The following is a 20,670-nucleotide window of genomic DNA, read 5'->3' on the forward strand; positions in this document are numbered from 1 at the left end:
CTAGAAGATAACATTGACCTTGGACAAGATGATGACTTTTTAGATACAACTCCAAAGGCACAATCTACGAAAGAAATAATTGATATGTGGGACTTCAGTAAAATTAAAAACTTCTGCTCTGTAAGAGATAATGTCAAAAGAGTGAAAAGATAGTTCATAGACTGGGAGAAAATATTTGCAAAATGCACATCTGATAAAGGATTGTTACTCAAAATATACAAAGATCTCTTAAAACTAAACAACAGGAAAACAAACAACCCAATTTAAAAATGAGCAAACACGTTAACAGACACCTAACCAAAGAAGATATACAGATAGCAAATAAGAATATGAAAAGGTACTCCCCATCATATGTCATCAGGGAAATGCAAATTAAACAACAATGAGATACCACTACACATGGCCAAAAGCCAGAACACTGACAACACCACATGCTGGTGAGGATGTGTAGCAATGGGAACTCTCATTCATTGCTGGTGGGAATCCAAAGTGGTACAGCCACTTTGGAGGACAGTTTGGTGGCTCCTTACAAAACTGAAAATACTCTTACTAGCAGCTACATTCCTTGGTATTTATCTGCTAAAATTGCAAACTTATGTCCACATGAAAACCTGCCATGGATGTTTATAGCAAGTGCATTCACAGTAGCCAAATTTGGAAGCAACCAAGATGTCCTTCATTAGATGAATATATAAATTAATTATGGGACATCCGGACAATGGAGTATCATTCAGCACTAAAGAGGAAATGAGCTATCAAGTCATACAAGGCATGGAGGAGCTTAAATACATATTACTAAGTGAAAGAAGCCAATCTGTAAAGGCTACATACTCTATAATTCCAACTATATGACATTCTGAGAAGAGAAAACTGTGGAGACAGTAAAAAGACCAGTGGTTGCCTGGGGTTGGGGCAGGGGCAGGGTTCAAGATTTTGGGACAGTGAAAATACTGTATATGATACTAAAATGATGGATATATATCATTATACTTTTCTCCAAATTTGTACAATGTACAACACCAAGTGTTAACCATATGGACTTTGGGCAATAATGATGTATCTATGAAGGTTCATCAATTGTAACAACTGTACCACTCCAATGGGGTATGTTGATGTGAAGGAAGCTATGCAAGTTTTGGGGTTGAGCGTACATAAAGAATCTCTGTACCTTCCCATCAATTTTGCTGTGGACCTAAGTAAAGTCTTAGTAAAAATAAATAAATAAGCTATTGTTAAAAAAAGAAAAAGAATAATGATACTTATGATTAGAATATTAGAAGACATAAAAAAAGAAAAAGATAATGTTACTTATGATAGAAGGAAGGGGCATGAGGGAACTTTATGGGATGATGGGTATGTTTTGTATCCTGATAGGTACTTGTACCTATATTAACAGACTTAAACATATTTATATTTGCTCTCTCTATATATAGGGTTACACAAATATATGCATTTGTCAAAACTGAGCAAAAGCACACTTAAGATGTTTGGTTTCTATTGTATGCACAGGATACCAAGGCAATGTGCAGATCTCCAAAGGTTAAAGGATAAAGCTAGCACAGCATGAGCTATATAATCCAAATGTACCGTAAAGGCCAGGATTTTGCAAATCAGGTGGAGGAGAGCAAACAGAAGTTTATGAAATGGAACTTAAAATCTTATAATATATAAAGAAAAAAGTGTTTAGCTTGAAAAATCTGAAAGGAGAAACTGACAATTTGCAGCTAGCACACCAGTCAATACATCTATGCTGGTGCTTGGTATATTGCTGCTATGGAGACAGCTGCTATGGAGGCAGCTGCAACCAATCCTTATATTACTATGCCATTAAAATCCAGAATCAGAGACTCACTCTCCAGAGTAATTTTGTGCTCACCAAACAAGAATAAATATGGCTTATCCTGAATAATTTTTACTCCAGACTCTGACATTTATCTTTACATTGTAAATTAGTTAATTGGGTGGTCTAATTTGTGTATCAATCTTCTGCGAGTTGGTTTATTGTAAGTCAACTTTTCTGAATGCACTTGAATTCACTTTAACTCTAGGAAACGGATAAAAATTAATTTCTGGATGTGAAAAAATTTTTAAAAAGACACCTAACCAGAGTAAGTTAATAAAGGCAATTAATTAAGGTAAGCTTTTGTTGACTGCTTTTGTTATGATTTGTTCTATGCTCTCCATCATTATCATTCTTTTTAATTTATTAAAAAGAGATGTCATCACCTATTATGAAATTATGAAAATTAAAATAAACTATATCCTAAACACTATGGAAATTGAAGAGGGAACAATTAATTCAGCATGTAAGAGAATGAAACAATTAATTCAGCATGTAAGAGAATGTAAGCAAAGACACTTAATGAAGGTACTCAATAAGTAAACATTTGAACTGTAAAATATATTAAGTTTTTTGGATCTTACTGAACGAACATACATTATACAAAATAACTGTATCTGTCTTAAAAGAAAAGGCTTTCAAGAAATGGTGACATTGTAACTTGATGAAATATGAAAATATTTCTAGAAATGTTTCTTTTGTCTGTGTGTATATATGTAGGCAGGTGTGCATGTATATATGTATGTATTTAACTTCATTTAGATTGCTTAATAAATGCTTTAAGATGCCTTACACTTATGAACAATCTTTCAATCCCCAAACATTTTTTTACACATCAAATACCTCTTTGGTCAGGCACCATGCATCATTCATTATAATACCCACCATCAAGCACAGTTCATTGCACAGGTTGCTCAGAAAAATATTTCCTGATTGATGACTTCTTCAGAATCCTTTCACTAGCTTTTGATAGGACTTTTTCTGATTGACACGTTCTCTATTTGGGCTTCTCTATCAAAAGCTTATAAAGGTATGTATAGGAAAAGTAAATATATTCAAATGACACGTTACTTTCAAACTCTGTGTTTCTTTCATTAAATACCTTCTATCTGAGATAGAATAAGATGAACGCAGCAATATATAAAAATTTTATCCTTTAAATATATATATTTTAAATACTATAATATAATATTTTACTTCACCTCTGACATAAAGTACTTTTCTTAAAAGCACAATGAGCCCTTATCATGAAAAATATTGTCTCTACCACTGTGTTCTTTATTTTGAAGAAGATGGACTCCTAGTCATAGGAAATTGTTATTATCTGTCACTTTTTTGAGTACTTTAGACTTTAGTATTTTTTAAGGTACACAGCTGCCAAAAAATTTAGACATTTCTAAAGAGAATTCTAATTTTTCTAAAACAAAATATTAACCATTATAAATTAGTAATGCTATTATAATTTGCTTTAATGTCATGGTATTTACTCTTGTTCATACTATGAATTTGAATACTATACATACTATGAATTACTCTTGCTCGTACTAATGAATTATCAGTAGTGACAATAGACATGTACAATATACGAAGACTTCACAATTATTTTAGCCAGTACGAAATGGCCACATTTATAATGGGTGTCAGTGTGTTGTAGTGAGAAGAACACGGGAATTTCAAGAACATGTTTGAGTGTTGGCTCCAACTCTAAAATATGATATTACTTATACACATTGCTAAGACATTATGAGCATCATTGGCCTGTTCTGTAAAATGGATAAATGGATAAACGTAAAATGGATAAATAAAATGGATAAGTGTGAGTCATAGACGACAAAAATATTAAATACAGGGGTTGTCCCGGTGGTGTAGTGATTAGGTTCCTCTGCTTCGGTGGCCCAGGGTTCGCAGGTTCAGATCCCGGGCACGGACCAAGGCACTGCTTGTCAGGCCATGCTGTGGCAGCATCCCATATAAAGTAGAGGAAGATGGGCACAGATGTTAGCCCAGGGCCAATCTTCCTCAGCAAAAAGAGGAGGATTGGCATCAGATATTAGCTCAGGGCTAATCTTCCGCACACACAAATATTAAATAGAAAATTAGAATGTTTCACAAACTTCAAGCCATAAAATATATGTGGAAAATATATTATTATATATAAAGTTTTTGCACATCAAATTTTTACTGATTTATTATATTACATTTGTCTTTGTTGGGCTAGCTTGTAGATTTTTCTTTTATACTGAGAAGGGCTATGATACATTATTTTTGCATTTTATTTTCTTTAGAGTATCAGGTAGCTCAGAGTTACTAAATATGTTCTATTTGCTGATACTTACCCTAGATTTCTGGTAATAATATTTCTCACTTTCCCTATATGATTTATATCTTTAAGCTCCAATCATGGGCCTTTACACTTTTAAATAAGCTTTTCTTATTCCGTAAACAAATAAATTTTGAGTGACTTCTATGTGATTGATATCTGCTAGATAGTAGAGATACAATAGTGAGTAGGAGACACAAATTATTTTTTGTTAACGATCAGAGAATAAAAATATTAGATAAAAAATTGTGTTTGATGGTAATCACCTTCATAATAGAGAATGGTTCCCAAATCTACTTATAACATTTTGAACACTGTGTTAGTTGGTAAATGGATTGATTGTTGGGTATTTGGAAGGCTACTTGGAGAAAGGAGTTAAAGCAGTTGGCTTAAGATCTAGTCGTTCACTGCAGGTAAGGGGGGAGCCTTGACCTGGGTAAATAACCTAACGATATTTGGTAAGAGAAAGAGAACTTATCTCTGAATTTAAGATGATGCCCCTGGGCAAGGATTCCCTCTAGTAAATAGAACCCAGGACCTGTAAGTCTTGACTCCCTAGAAAATACGATCATGTCACATAGGATAGGCTATACAGCTTTCTGGGGTATAAAATGGTGATTTCAGAATGTAAATTCTCCCGCTATGTGAGTGATCCCATGAACCTCAAATAGAGACCATATCTGTTCTGAGCCAGAGGGCCCTACGTCATGCATGAAGAACTAGGAAATTGCCCTTTACCCTCCAGACCTCTTTGTGCTTCGTCTGATCCTTTGATTGCCTGTATCCTTCACAGTTAAGCTTAATGCACGAGTCCAGCTTGACTATCTGATCCTTGGTGGAGACTCAGCTAGATGACGGGTGGATGGATGAAAAGAAAATCAGTTAAATTTAGATGCCTCTTTGTTCATAAAGCAGGTCAGCTTGTGTCTGTGTCTGTGTGTGTGTATTGTTCGATACATGTATTCAATACCTTCACTCGTGTCTTTTTGTCCTGCTAGTTTATACATCCAAGAGTGCATTTAGTGTAGATTCTGTGTGGAAGGTCAAGTCCAGTGACGTACCTGTAGATGTCCTCAGCACACTTGTCTTAGAGACAGAAATGAAAATAAGGTATTTACTACCTGGACAAAATTCATAAAAAGATAAAATAAGAGGCCTCTTGAGAAAAATAGATATTGTTTGCATTTTTTATTAAAAACAAACAAACAACTAGTAGCTCCATAATGAATTCTCTATGTGTTACTTATTTCTCTCTCCTTTCTAACCTAGATGCTGGCAACAATCCTAGATTGCTAAGAATGACATCGTGGCATGTTCCCATGTGCAGTCAATTTGTACCATAGCGAGGATTTCATATAATAAAATGAGAGAAGATCCAGATCATCTAGAGTTCATTTCTCTTGATAACTCAAAATATTGTGAACCCAGTCTATTCTCTTCAACTTATGATGTCGGATGATCTTAAGTGTATTACTTCCAACTCCTTGATGTATATTACCAATTAAAGATTATGCTTTTCTTTTTATTTTTAAACTTGCATACACAAAACACTCTGTCAAAAATATTTGCCTTACACATCATTTTTTTTTCTAGACAACCTAGTTTGTTGACATAATGTCAACCAGGTCATGATGGCATTTTCTGCACGTCTTCTGTTTTTGTTTCATAAACTAATAACATTTAAGAATTTTAAGACATTGGCAAAGGTTTCCAAATATGGAATGTCCCATTTACTTATTGCGGAGCCTGTGTAAAGATAGTAATCTACCCTTCATAGTGGTGTATTTTTAATCAACTCAATATTTGTAATACTTGAACAATACCAGATCAGATCCCCATTTGAATATATGCAGAAGAAAATTTTCTAGAAAATGTTCTCTCTTTCTTCATAATGTAAAGTAACTTTTCTTATTAGCTATGATGAATTAAGATTATAATTAATCTTTCCTAAAACAATCTTTCTCAATCACTTCAAACTATTTCTCAATTAAAGGTTATGGGTTTCCTCCTCTCTGAATTCTCAGCTTGCTTTGCCTTTTGTATGCTGTATGTGGCTGTCTATCTAAGAACTATCTAATATTATGCCAACTGTTTTAATACAAAAGAGGCTTTTTAAAATGTGACTAGCTTTAGTAAAAATTATATTAAACACAGTTAGTCATTATTAGAATAAGTGTGCTTTTTCTAAGCATGAATAATTTCTGGTACATGAGTAGAATGAATTCAACATTTATAGGTTGAATTTTTAGTTTCAAGTTTTAAGTCTTACCTGCCTCATATCTCCTCCTACCTTCCATTAGAAAGTATCTTGCATAATGTGAGGTCTTGCACCAAATTGCAGTTATATTTGCATAGGAAGGGAAATATAATTTTCTTTTAATTATCTTAAATAGAAGAAACATCTATTGCTATGTCAGGTGGTTAATTCATATTCAAAAGAACATTCTAACCTTGAAATTAATTTTTTAATTAATGGCTAAAGAGTACAGTATTTTTCAGCCTAATTAAAAGAAAAGAGAGATGTACATACAAAAACTAAGATAACTTCAAAATTAGTAAGAATTATAGCAGATATTCTATCACACAAAAGGATACCTGACGTTTCATGTATCTGCATAATTGGACCCTAGCATGTAAGTTATCTCTTTTTTCAGTATCACTAAAACTTTCTCCAGTAAAACTGTTACTTGTAATATTTCTAAGTAAAAAGTTTTGTAAAGTACACATATTACTATGAAAAAAGTTAATTATAGTTTCATCTACCATTAATAGTTTAACAAAAATAATAAAATTGACCACGTTGCTATGTACTGGCTATATCCTCCTTTTACTCTTGGTTAGTGGCTGCTCATATATGCAAATAATATTCTATTTATATGGTTAACATTAGCTTATAATTTATAACTAGTGCAACTGTACTCATATAAACTGACTATTGATTCCTATCTTTGTAGATAATAAATATATTTTGTCTCTTTTTATAAACATTTATTTGTTCCTTTATTCATATATATATGTATTAGCTAGCTTTATTTATATATATATATGAAAAACCTACCAAACTCTGATGTTTTTGCCTGATATGGGGGATTAAATGGTGAACAGCAGGGCCTCAAATAGATTTTGTAATGATCAATGAATTAATTCATCAACATACAAAACGCATGAGCGAAATACAAAGCTTAGCTAGCCAAACATTCTTCGACAGATTTCCAATACTTAAAATGAGAGTGTAAGAAAATGAGCGTGTTAGCCAACGTCTAAAGCTGTCCTAGCCATAAAATGCTATGATCTCTTTAGTCTAATGAAGTAGACATAAGGTTGTCCAAATTAAATATTAAAGTGTATATCCTATTTTAATAATGAAAAACCAAAACCATGGAAAAGGATTCATATGTTCCATTGAAAATTTCTCTAACTTAATAAATATGGACATTTTAAAAGACGTTAGTTGTAATATTCCTAATCTATTTTAGTGCACTAAATAGCTCAGTATTTATTATAGAATTAATATCTAGTCCTGCGAGTGAAAGTGGATTTAACCAGTAGTTAAAGCAGCATCTCCAATGCAAATTTTACTTTCTGTTTCTTAGAACACAATAGGTTTTTTAGGCAATTGTTTTTCCTTAGCTGATTTGGAATGGGGTGGTGAAAGATGCTATCGTTTTCTTATGCAAAGCCAGGAGTAATTGACTCTGTTTTGTGGAAGACGATGTATTCACCATCTCTTATTGTGTTATCACCATCGTCTGATAGTTTGTTTTGTAAAAAAGGCAAAGAACAGTTGTCTCAAATGTGAATTACAGTACAGAGGGTCATAGAGACTTCATCTTGGGTAAAAAATGCATTTAATAAAGTCAAATAAGATTTCTTTAGCTTTCCATTTGTGTGCTGATGCCCAGGCAGATACCATATTTATAATTCTTAATGGCTATTCAATATCTTTTTCAGACAATAACTCTGATTCTATCAGTGCAAAAGGTGTATGTTGCTTACATCGGGAAGTGCATCCATTCTTTCAGAATATCAAAGTTGATTTAATATGATTTTTCTCTCACTTTCTCTCTCTCTTACTCCTTCTGTTCCTTAGGGAAGGCCAAATATTCTCAAATTTATTTTCTATTCTCCTATTCATGTTTGCCAGAAAAATCAAATGAAAATGCATTGGGAAAACATAAAAATACCTGAAAAAAGAATGGAAATAAATAGTGTTATTAATTCTCTTCTTGATTGAGTGACCATGTAAAAGTTAATTAACTATGCTGAACTATAGTCTTCTCAGCAACTGAAAATTGATAATTTCTGTAAGTTGCATCTTAACCTATATATTTATAGATATATATGTATATATAGATATAATGATGTTTGTAAAGATAATGTATGATATAATATAGTATATATGAGAAATAAATATATTCATATGTAATATTCTATAGTATCAGTAGTTATTTTTTGTTACTCATTAATATATTTTGCAATATAAAAATCAACACTCCTTCATTAGAAGTAATCTCCTTGAGGACAGTGACTACATTGTGACTCAGTTGACGTATTTGGTAAACAACAGGTTCTTAGAGATGCTTTCCCTGAATGTAGATGCCAACCTCCCGACAACCCAGTGACGTCTGTTCTAGTTCAAGACCTCATCATCTCTCAACTTAAATAATGCTCCACACTTAGACTTTTCCAAAGACTTTTCCACTGACCTTTCTAATGACAGTGAATGTACCAAAGAATTAAATTTGAAAATGCCACTTTCTTGATTATAGACCTTTATTGGCATATGATCATTTATAAGATTTAGCTAAAACTCCTTAACAAAGTTGGCAGATCTTTCAAAAATTTTCACTTAGCTTATTCACTAATTCTTCAATAAATCTTTTTGATATCTTACATACCAGGTAATGTGATTATCTTATACCATTAACTAGTTATAGTAACATAAAAATATGTCACTGTTTCATACTTCTTTGTATTTCTTTTTTAATTGAGATAAAATTGGCATCATATATAATTCATCATTTTAACCATTCTAAAGTATATGATTCAGTGGCTTTTCATATATTCACAGTATTGTGAGATCATCACCACTATCTAATATCAGAACATTTTCATCACCCTGAAATGAAACCCCACAACCACTAAGAAGTCACCCATCCCCCAGCCCCTGGCAACCACTAATATGCTCTCTTTCTATAAATTTGTCTATTCTAGATATTTCATATAAAGTGTATCATATAATATGTGGTTTTCTGAGGCTGACTACTTTCACTTAGCATAACGTTTTAAGGTTCATCCATGTTGTAGTATATACCAACACTTTATTTCTTTTGTGGCTGAATAATATTTCATTATAAGTATATACCACATTTTGTTTATTCATTCATCAGTTGATGGACATTTGAGTTGTTTCCACTCTTTGTCTTTCTTAATGCTCATCCTTCTTGAAGGAAACCCTGCCCAACATTTTTTGGTTAGATATCTCATATATTCATAAAGATATTGATGTAATTTCCCATGTAAAATCCCATGTAATCCTTTCCAATGAAGCTTTTCCTGAACTCTGTCAATTCTTCCATTTTTTTTGATACATTATATTATTATCTTGAAATGTATGGTTTTTCTCTAAGAATGTGTTAGAAACTTCAGAAAAAATTTACTTAAATTTTTACCTACATAGTATGTGACACATAGATTCATGTTCAAACTGTATATAAACTCTACATTACTGTATAAATACAATTAACTGTTTTAACTGTATATTTTTATACACTGTAACATAAAAGTATGTTATAGTTTGACTACATATTTCTAGAATGAAGCAAGACGACTTGAGTAATTAAGGGACAAATTAGGAAGTTGTATGGTAAAAGTGGGTCAACACAAATTTAGAATTCCACATAAAATACTGGCAGGTCAGAAAGTTCATTAAAATGATCTTTATGATTTCCATAGTGGCTAAAGTAGTTGAGGAAGGAGAGAAAGAGAGAGAGAAAGATTTTTCCTTACTATGATGTCAAACCCAGTAAATGACAGATTAATCACAATTTGCATCATTAAAATGCCATAAGTTATCAAGAAATTTTTCTGTGTGCAAGAAAGCAATAGAAAATGTAAAATTTTGCTTTGGGACTGCACAATAAATAGAGACGTCATTTTCCAGAAAGGATCTGAGGGAAAATAGAAGAATGAAGTTGAAATAGCTCATTTCAAGATGCCTTTAAGCCTTCAGATAACCAGTCATTTTTATTTTATTTACATATATATTTTTTTTTGTGAGGAAGATCAACCCTGAGCTAACATCCATGCTAATCCTCCTCTTTTTGCTGAGGAAGACTGGCTCTGAGCTAACATCTATTGCCAATCCTCCTCCTTTTTTTTCCCCACAGCCCCAGTAGATAGTTGTATGTCATAGTTGCACATCCTTCTAGTTGCTGTACTTGGGACGCGGCCTCAGCATGGCCGGAGAAATGGTGCGTCTGTGCGGGCCCGGGATCCGAACCCGGGCCGCCAGTAGCGGAGCGCACGCACTTAACCGCTAAGCCATGGGGCTGGCCCTAACCAGTCATTTTTAAATGCAGTCACAATTTAAAATGACAGCAAAAAAAAAACAACAAAAAAACTGACATTGACTATATCTAATTTTAAACTTAGAAAAAACTAAGCATGTGTTTTCTTACTGCAACTTCAGTAGCATGTACGTACAGCAAAGGTAATTACAGCTAAGGAAACATGAATTTAATGAAATATATGCAGAAATTGATATTGCTGATTATATATATTTTTACTTGAGACTACTTCATAATGTTCTTTTGGTCACTCACCAAGCATTTCCAGAATTGGAGTGTTGCCTTTAACATTTTCATAAAGAACAAAGAATTTGCTTTTAAATGTGAAAAATTTGTTTTTCTGGCTGTGAATTTATGCTGCTTCCACAGAAATAAATTCTTTCCTAAAAGTAACTTTTAATTTACTGACAACAGTGTCTGAACTTGATGTAGTATTATTGACAATAGTTCATGGTACCTGTAAACCTACTACAAAGGTTAATCTCACATATTTGAAGATAAATATGTATCATTTTATTTCAATTAATATGGACCATAGGTTTCCTATAAGTAATGTGTCCTGCTATGATAATACTTATTCAGGGAATTCATTTTGTCCATGGAATTAATTGATACTTAGCTAAAAGGAGGAAATTAAGCCAATTTCAGATTTTTTGAAAGAAAGCAACAAATTCTGTCAGCAAATTTTTGCTAAATTGAAGTTTTTTTCTTAATGTGTTAAAAGCGTATATAAAGTTTTCCAAAAAAACTCTCTTCTCAAAGCATAAATTACCAAATGTTATAATTCGTACAGTACTGACTTCAAAACAATTTACTAGTGATCGTATGTCTCCATTAAAAAATAAATACATCATACAGGGTTATAGCTCTTGCTATGTAATAATGCAAATTACTTTTGTAAACGCTCTGGTAAATTGAGAGAAGGACCATGAAGGTGAATTTCCAAACAAAAAAAAACAGGGGAAATGTTAAACCATTGACATCCTAATCTCATTAGGATAGAATGGAGACTCATGCTATTGTGATTTTAAATATCAGTCTCAAATTATTAAGAAAAAATCTAAAGTCCATTGAAAGCTATAACCAGGCCTGAGGCCAAATACAAAGTTCCTTCATTCAACAAAAATTTGTTAAACACTTGTCATGCATCAGTCTGCTTGGGTGGCCCACAGTCTGCAAGAGCTCTTCTAAGAGTTTATGAAGCTAACACCGGTTCTTTGGAGTATCACAGGAGTAGGGTTCTTTTTGCTAGAAAATGTAATGGCATTTAGTCACTGATTCATTACTCCCTAGCCCAAGAATTATGAACAAAGATTTATATGTGTTCTTCACTTAATTATCTTCTCAATTTATATTTAATATTTAGAAAACTGGAGACCTTAAAAATGCAGGTTAATCAGGGGAAAGAATTCAATTTCAAGATCTGTGTTCGTAATAACAACTTGGTTTCTTTTCTTTCTTTTTCTCTTTCTTTCTTCCTTCTTTCCTTTTTTTCTTTCTTTCTTTCTTCCTCTCTCTCTCTTTCTTTTTCTTTCTCTCTTCTTTTCCTTTCTCTCTCTTTCTTTTAATCATTCATTCTTACTTTTCTTTTTGACAATGTTACTATCAAGGTGAATAAAAGACCTTTCTGAGAAGGATCCATCTTGGTTCTAGATCTAAATCCTCTGATGACAGAGGTAGACCTAGAAATCTTTTTCTCTTTGAATTGTTTCTGACCTTATATTGACATTTTTTCCTATTTTGTTCCAAGCGAAATGTGTGTATTGTAATGTGTGTTAGGAAACTTTACAATATCTATGTCCATTATCTTTACAACAATTCTATTAGTTTGATGATTTGTATTCACCTTTATTCTGAAAAGGGAAATGGGGTTTACAGATGTTTAATATCTTGCTAAAGTTTGCTTTAAGCAGGCGACTTCAATCCACCCCAGCTTGTTTGCTTTGGCAAGTCTTATAGCTATCACTATAACTACTATAGCATACATATTTCAGAAATAAACATCTTCTATCTATTTAATAATAGCTACAAGCATTGAGTGCTTACTATGTGACATATGATCTATTAAATACTCTGTATACATAGAGAATATTCTATTCTATATACTTAACGTAGAATAGTCTTCAATTCTTATACTATGTATGTTCTTATATACTTTTACAAATATATTTATATATTATAATCATATAGATTCATATATATTTTATTCATAAACATATATTTGTATACACTTATCAAATTCTCATAACACTGCTGTGAGGTATCAGGTACTAAAATCTGTTTAAAGATTAGCAGCCTCAGGAACAAAGAGGATAAATAATTTGTTAAATTCCTAAAAGGCAGAAAGGAACTCAGGAGTATATTAAGCTGGTACATCTCTAACCTGGATTTAGACTCAGTTTTGTTCATTTTAAGCCATCTCATTTAATGCCTGGCACATGGTAGGTACTCATATTAGACCCATTATTCCTCATAGAGTCAAGTAAGTTGCCTGACACATACTAGGGCCCCCCAGAACGGTTTGAGTTGAATTCTTGCTTCATTCTAAGATCTCTGTTGTAAGATATTCTGAGAAAGTACTTTGATATAATTTCTAGCTTGTGATGGGGGGAAACACTTTTTTCAAACGTAGGAATTTTTTAATTTTATATCTAAAAGGAGAAAGGATAATATCCATTTTACCAGAAGTTGACAAAAATGACAGTGATTCTCACTCCCACAAAATGTTTTTTGATTTGAATGATCAAAGGGAGACAATAGTTATGCTAAAAAATTCCCCCAATGTGTTTCACTGTGTTGCAACACCCATATCGTTATTTTGTCTGCAGAAGCGCAATTGGAAATACATCTCATTCTTTTTATTACGCTGTCTTTAAATTTGAGTCTATCTTTTGTATGCTATGCTCTTAAAGCATTCAAATGTTATTGAATACATCTTTATACTATGTTAACGATGAAACAATTACACACATATTCTCTTCTGATCTGAGATGATTTAGAAAATATTCCTCCCAATCATTTATCCTAAAACAGTGTAGCCTGGTGATTTGGATAGATAATACTCTTTTTTCTCCCTTTTTTTCTGCTTTTTCCACTTTCACAAATATCCTAAATTCATATTAGCGTCTCTCAACCTCCAAAAGCTGGGGGGGGGGGTCCTTTTATCTCTTGAAAGTTTGTATTGGTGGTCAGCACGTATAAGAGTCAGTCATTGCCATCAGAATATGCCCCAAATTATAAGATTCTTTAGATGATGGTAATAATCCATTCTGTCAAAAAGTTAGTGTTGCCAGGTTCAGAAAAGGATGAACTGGGTTGTTAATTGATCTAAAGTTAGTCTTTTATTCCCTCGTCCTAACCATGCAATATTTTACCTTGTTGGTCCCCACTCTGAATGTCCTGTGCCCTCACCAGTAATGAGTCATCTTGCAGACCAGAGGGAACACAATCTGTTCAACCCACCCTGCACACCCAATTCCTTCCCCTAGAATTTCCCTATGACAGTTGTCATTTTCCTGGAAACTTGTGATTCTCTGGAACTCAAAAAAGATTTTTGCTTCCAGGTTAATTCATAACAAGGCAGATGGTTAAAAATTTAGTTAACGTTTGGTATAGAAATAATGTGATAACCTTGTGGTGACAGTGTAACTGTATTTAAGGGCACCTACCAAAATGTTAGCTTCGCATTGTTCTCCCAGGGCATGGAACAGGGCCTGGCTATCCGGGAAACTCAAGAAATATGAAAGCCCAGATTTTATTCCCAGTATAGAATAGGCTCTAAAAACTTTGGAGAGTAACTTAATCTCTCTTATATTCAAGTTCTTTCTAATATTAAGGAGTTGAGCTATACATGATTCCCAAATGCCTTTCATAGGAGAGTTTATTAAAACAAAACAAAACAACACAAAAGATTATTACCCCAAGCCTACTGAATCACACTCCCTGGAGGTAAAAGTCCAAGAATATCTACTATAGAAATGAACTCCTAAAATACTAATGAGCAGCCAGATTTGGGAAACACTGTTTATCTGATGATTTTCTATTTTCCAAATATCTGATAGGCTGATTAAGATCATAGCTTGGGGTAGGTGAGTAATTTGGAGTCCCCACATCCTACCACAGAGACATTGCATGCAGCACCCTGTGGGTAGAATTGGCTCTGCACACCAGAAATCTGTGATCCAGGGACTACTTCCATTCCAGAAAAATGATACATGAAATAATAAAAGGAGCATAAACTGTTGGACTAAGAATGAATTTGAATTCCAGTTTAGGAGATATATTTGGAAAAGAAGCTCAGATAACAATAATGCGCTTCTCTTGACTAGCGGTCAGATACACAAGATCCAGCCTTCTGAATTCAGAGTGTGTGATTCTCTCTCAGGCACAAGCAGTTAGACACTGATCATTGGGCAAACATGATGGCCCTACTGGTCTTAACATAACTGGTCTAATACTAGCAGGATGCCAGATCAAACACAGAGCATCCAGTTAAATTTGAATTTCAGATCAACTGATTTTTTAGTATAAGTATGTCCCCAAATTGCATTTATCTGAGCATCCCATGCAGTATTGGAGACATACTTATACTAAAAAATTATCAGTTGTTGATCTGAAATTCAAATTTAACTGGATGTCTTGTATTTTTATTTGTTAATTCCAGCAACCCTAAATATGAGGCCTCTTTTTTAAAAGAGGAGCCCAATAGAGTTTCCAGGTAGAGATAAAAAATTTCAAAGGGATTAAAGAGGTCTAATATCATAAACACTTGTTTAAGTGGTGATATCTCATCTGTAAAATAAAGAAAAAAAAGACTAAACTACTGCATAAATAATTTATTCAAATGGTCAAAACTTTACACAAGTGCTATTTGTGTGATTGTGAGTGTGGGCACATGTATGTTTGTATATGTGATCATTTTACACTCACTTTTACTTTCTGAAAGCATCACTGTTATATATGGGCTAAAATAAGCATTAAGTGTTCAGCTGAAAAGTATTTTAATATTACAGCAATATCACATCATAGAGAATATTTAAAACATCTATATTTTGAGATTTTAAAATAATAAGTCACAGTTTGCAATATGGAAAACTATATATAAATTATATTTCAACAAATGCTTGCAACTTCAACTTTTAAAGCCTTTTTAAAATCTTTTTCCATGGAAAAGAATCGTCTATTGATAGCATAATTGCCTTCAGACTGGATATGAAGAAACTTAGAGTGAAACAGATGGTTGTCTGCAAAGTAATGCCTACAAAGTACAATTGAAAATCAGTATTCAAAAATGAAAACTTGGAACTTTTTCTTGACATAATTGTCAAAAGAAAGCTGGCTTACAAATTTGGGAAATTAAATTTCCAGTATTTATTTTTCATAAGTATTAAATAAACAAAACCGAATTTGTTGATATATACTAACATTTTAATGTAAACTGTTACCAATTATAGTCTCTTAAATGACATATGTGCTATGTCAAACGCATGGTTTAACTCTACCTCTCAATGGTAATCCGCCAAGATCTTCATTGGCACATGAAAACAACAAAGTAATGTTTCTATGCCAGGTGATTAATATTCTATAATTAGTCAAATGATAAAAATTGGTAGAATTATCTACTATATTACCATATATTTTTATCTCATATATAGCTTGCGAATGACTTACAAACAAGAATTGGAATGGGTATTATAGATGAGCTTTACTTTGATCTCAAGAGAAAATGGTTTCTACTGAAATCTGAGCGAAAACATATGATACTCACTGTCTACGTCTCCTTTGTTTTGACCAAGTATTCAAAGATTAGTGGAAAGTGATAAAGCTGTTTCTCTTCCAGTCTGTGGCATTGTTATGCATGTGATAGCATCTGGAATTATGCTACAGAATCGGGCCAAACTGACCTTTCACTATCAGATTGTATCTGCTAGGTCTAGGTTTACGTGTTTCGCACACACCTGGTTTTTATTACCACAGGGGGAGATAATTCACATTCTCCAGGGAATCCAAAAATGGAGAAACAATACATTTCTCCACAAAGTTCTAAATTTTCTCTAGTCAACTTAAATGCCAGTGCTTAATCACCTTTTAAAACCAGCAGAGGATTTGAATGAATGTCTTTAACCAGGACTTTTACAAAGAGGTTCATTTTATGCTAGTTTCATTATTAGGATTTTGGCAGTAGATTAGTATGCTCAGTCAGTTGAAATTAAAAAATAACATTTATCCGTATTCATTTAATGAAAATCAATTTAATTTGTCTTTTGGCAAGTTGTTTCTCCTCAAGACGCTCAAGAAAACTAACTTGTGGAATGTTAATACATTAACCTGTGGAATCTGTTATTAGGAATTTTGAAATATATGCAGTTATGTAAACAATATCCCTTTCAAGATATACAAAATTTCCATCGCCAACGAAGTTCCCTTTCGAGTTGTTCACCAGGATCATCACTACCCACCTTCCAATCACATAGAAAACTGCTGTTGTCATTTCTCTCATCACCATTAATTAGTATTTTCTAGATGTGAATGTCATATAAATAAATCATGTAGCAGGCACTCTTTTGTATCTGATTTCAGTAACACTACATTGTGTTTAAGATTCATCCAGATCACTGTATATAACAGTAAATTGTCCCTTTAACTTCAGAATAGTATTCCATTGTATAAATATAGCCTAATTTGTTTACCCATGCCCCTGGCAATGAACATCTGGGTTTTTTTACAGTTTGGGGCTACTATGAATAAAACATCTATGAATTTCAGTGTATAGGTCTTTTGTATACATATATTTCATTTATCTTGGAGTGCAATTGCTGGGTCTTAGTGTAGATATAGGTTTAACTATATAAGAAAGTACCAAACATTTTTCCAAATCCCTCATAAAATGTTCACAATGTGTGTTTTCCAGTTACTATACATCCTTACTAAAACCTAACTTAGTATTGTCAGTCTTTTTGGTTTTTATTTAACATTTGCCATTCTAGTGGTTGTGTACTAGTATCTCATGTTGGTTTTAATTTTCATTTCCTAATAGTATTTTCTAATCCGTAAACATGGTATAGTTCTCTATTTTATCTGCCATATTTGTATCTGCCATATTATGTCATTTTCAGTGTTGAATTCCTTCATGTATTTGGCTAAATTTATTCATAAATATGTTATATTTTTGATACTGTTAGAAATGTGTACTGTCCTATTTATTTAAGTACAATTTATGTACAACAAACTGCCCCCTTTTAAATCATTAAATTCAATGATTTTTTAATCATATTGTTTCAGTCCATTCTGGCTGCTATAACAAAAATAACATTGACTGGGTGGCTTATAAACAGCAAAAATTTATTTCTCACGTTTCTGGAGGTTTAGAAGTTCAAAATCAAGGCACTGATAGTTCTGATGGCTGGTGAAGTCTTGCTTCCTGGTTTATAGACCACTGTCTTCATGTTGCATCCTCACATGGCAGAAGGACAAGGGCGCTCTCTGGAACCTCTTTTGTGAGGGCACTAATCTCACTCATGAGGGCTCCACGCTCATGACCAGATAACCTCCCCAAGTCTCTACCTCCAAATACCATCACATTGGAGATTAGATTTCAACATATGAATTTTGAGGAGACACAAAGTTCAGTCTATAGTCCATGTAAACAGTTATGTAGTCATCAATGTAATCAAGGTAAGGAACAGTTTGATTACCCTAAAACGTTCCCTGAGCCTCTTGGAAGTCAATCTTCTTCCCCTACTTTTAACACATGGAAAACACTGCTTATCGTCACTATAGTTTTGCATCTTCTAGAGATTCATATAAATGGAACAGTAAAATATGTAGCTTATTAAAACTCTTTCAAGCATTATCTATGTTGTTGTATGTATCCGTTTATTATTTTTATTACTGAGTAGTATTCCACAATGTAGATATACCATAATTTGTTTGTTCACCGACTAGTGGATGGACACTAGTTTTTAACTATCATGAATAGAGCAGATTTGAACATTTACATTTTTGTGAGAAGAGATGTTTTCATTATTCTGGGAGAAGTATATAGAAACAGTAGCATTTGGTTGCATGGTAAGTGTATGCTAAACTTTGTTAAAAAAGGGATAAATGTTTTCCCAATGCTTGGTGTGTCATTGTTGATTGTATCATCAGTGTAAATTCCATCAACAATGTATAAGCTGTCCAGAGGTATCATGCTGTGATCTTACATTTCCCTGGTATCTAATGATGTTGGGCATGTTTAAATGTATTGGCTATTTGTACACAATTTTTGTCCATTTTCTATTGTGTTGCTTCTCCACTAAATTTTTTAAGTTTCATTTTATCGTTGTAAGAACACTTAGCTGAGCTCTAACCTATTTCCAACTTTTTAAGTGTACAATATGTTATTGTTGACCACAGGTACAATGTTGTACAGAAGCATTCTAGATCTTATTCATCTTGCTTAACTGAAATTTAAGCCCATTAATAACCAATTCCCCATTCCCCCTCTTTGCAGCTCCTGGAAACCACCATTCCACTCTTTGATTTTATGAATCTGGCTATTTTAGATAACTCACATAAGTGAAACCATGCAGTATTTGTCTTTCTGTGACTGACGTCTTTCCCTTAGCGTAATGCTCCAAGGTTCATCCACGTTGTTGTATATTGCTGAATATCTGTCTTTTTAAAGGCTAAATAGTATTCCATTGTATGTATACACATTTTCTTTAGCCATTGATCTGTCAATGAATATTTAGGTTGTTTCCACATCTTGGTTATTGTGAATAGTGCTGCAATGAACATGAGTGATAATATCTTTGATAAATGTATATGTCTTACATATACTTATATACATATATATACCACACTGTTTTCATTACTGTAGCCTCATTGGAAGATTAGTAATCAAGTAGTGGTAGTCCTTAAATATTGTTTTGTAAAACAAAAAAATGGCTATTCTGGTTCCTTTGCATTTCCATATAAATTTGGAAATCAGTTCATCAATTTCTACAACCAAAATGTGTTCTGGGATTTTGATTGGAATTGCATTGAACCCATAAGTCATTGGCGATAATTGGCCTTTAAAAATAAAAAACAAAAATAACGCATTTATGAATATGGAATGTCATTTAATTTAATAGTCTTCTTTGAATTTCTCTCAGCATGTTTTGTAGTTTTCAGTCAAAGGTCTTGCACATATTTTGTTATATTTATCTATATCATATCACAATTGGTATTTTTATTTAAATACCTAATCATTTATTGCTAGTATAAAGATGTTGATGTTTTCACACTGACGTTTATAGTGTGAACTTGCTAAACTTAGTTACTGGTTCTATTACCTTCTTTGTAGTTTCTTTATGAATTTTTACATGCATGATTACTTCTTCTGTAAAGACAGTATTATATCTTTCTTTTAAATATCTATGCGCTTTAATTTTTTTCTTATTTTACTTGCCAGGATCTTCACTACAATGTTGAATAGAAGTATTAAGAGAAGACAACTTTGCCTTATTCCCTATCTTAGGGGAAGACGATTAGTAATTCACCTTTAAATGTAATGTTAGCTGTAGGTTTTTCACAGATTTCTTTTAGCATATCGAGCAACTTCCTTTCTATTTCTTGTTTATGTGGTATTCCTGGGGTGAACTCCACTTGTATTTGATATATTGTCTTTTTTTTTTTTTTTGGTGAGGAAGATTGGCCCTCTTATTATATATATATATATATATAACATCTGTGTCAATCTTCCTCTATTTTGTATATGGGTCACCTCCACAGCATGGCTTGATTAGTGGTGTAGGTCTGCGCCAAAGATCCGAACCCACGAACCCCAGCTGCTGAAGGACCCAGAATGCATGCTGAACTCAACCACTATGCCACTGGGCCAGCCCCTATTGTCATTTTTATATATGAATAAATCTGATTTTGTAATATTTTGTGAAGGAGTTTTTATTTATATT

Source organism: Diceros bicornis, chromosome 4 (assembly GCF_020826845.1).
Source record: "Diceros bicornis minor isolate mBicDic1 chromosome 4, mDicBic1.mat.cur, whole genome shotgun sequence".
In the NCBI taxonomy this organism is placed as follows: Eukaryota; Metazoa; Chordata; class Mammalia; order Perissodactyla; family Rhinocerotidae; genus Diceros; species Diceros bicornis.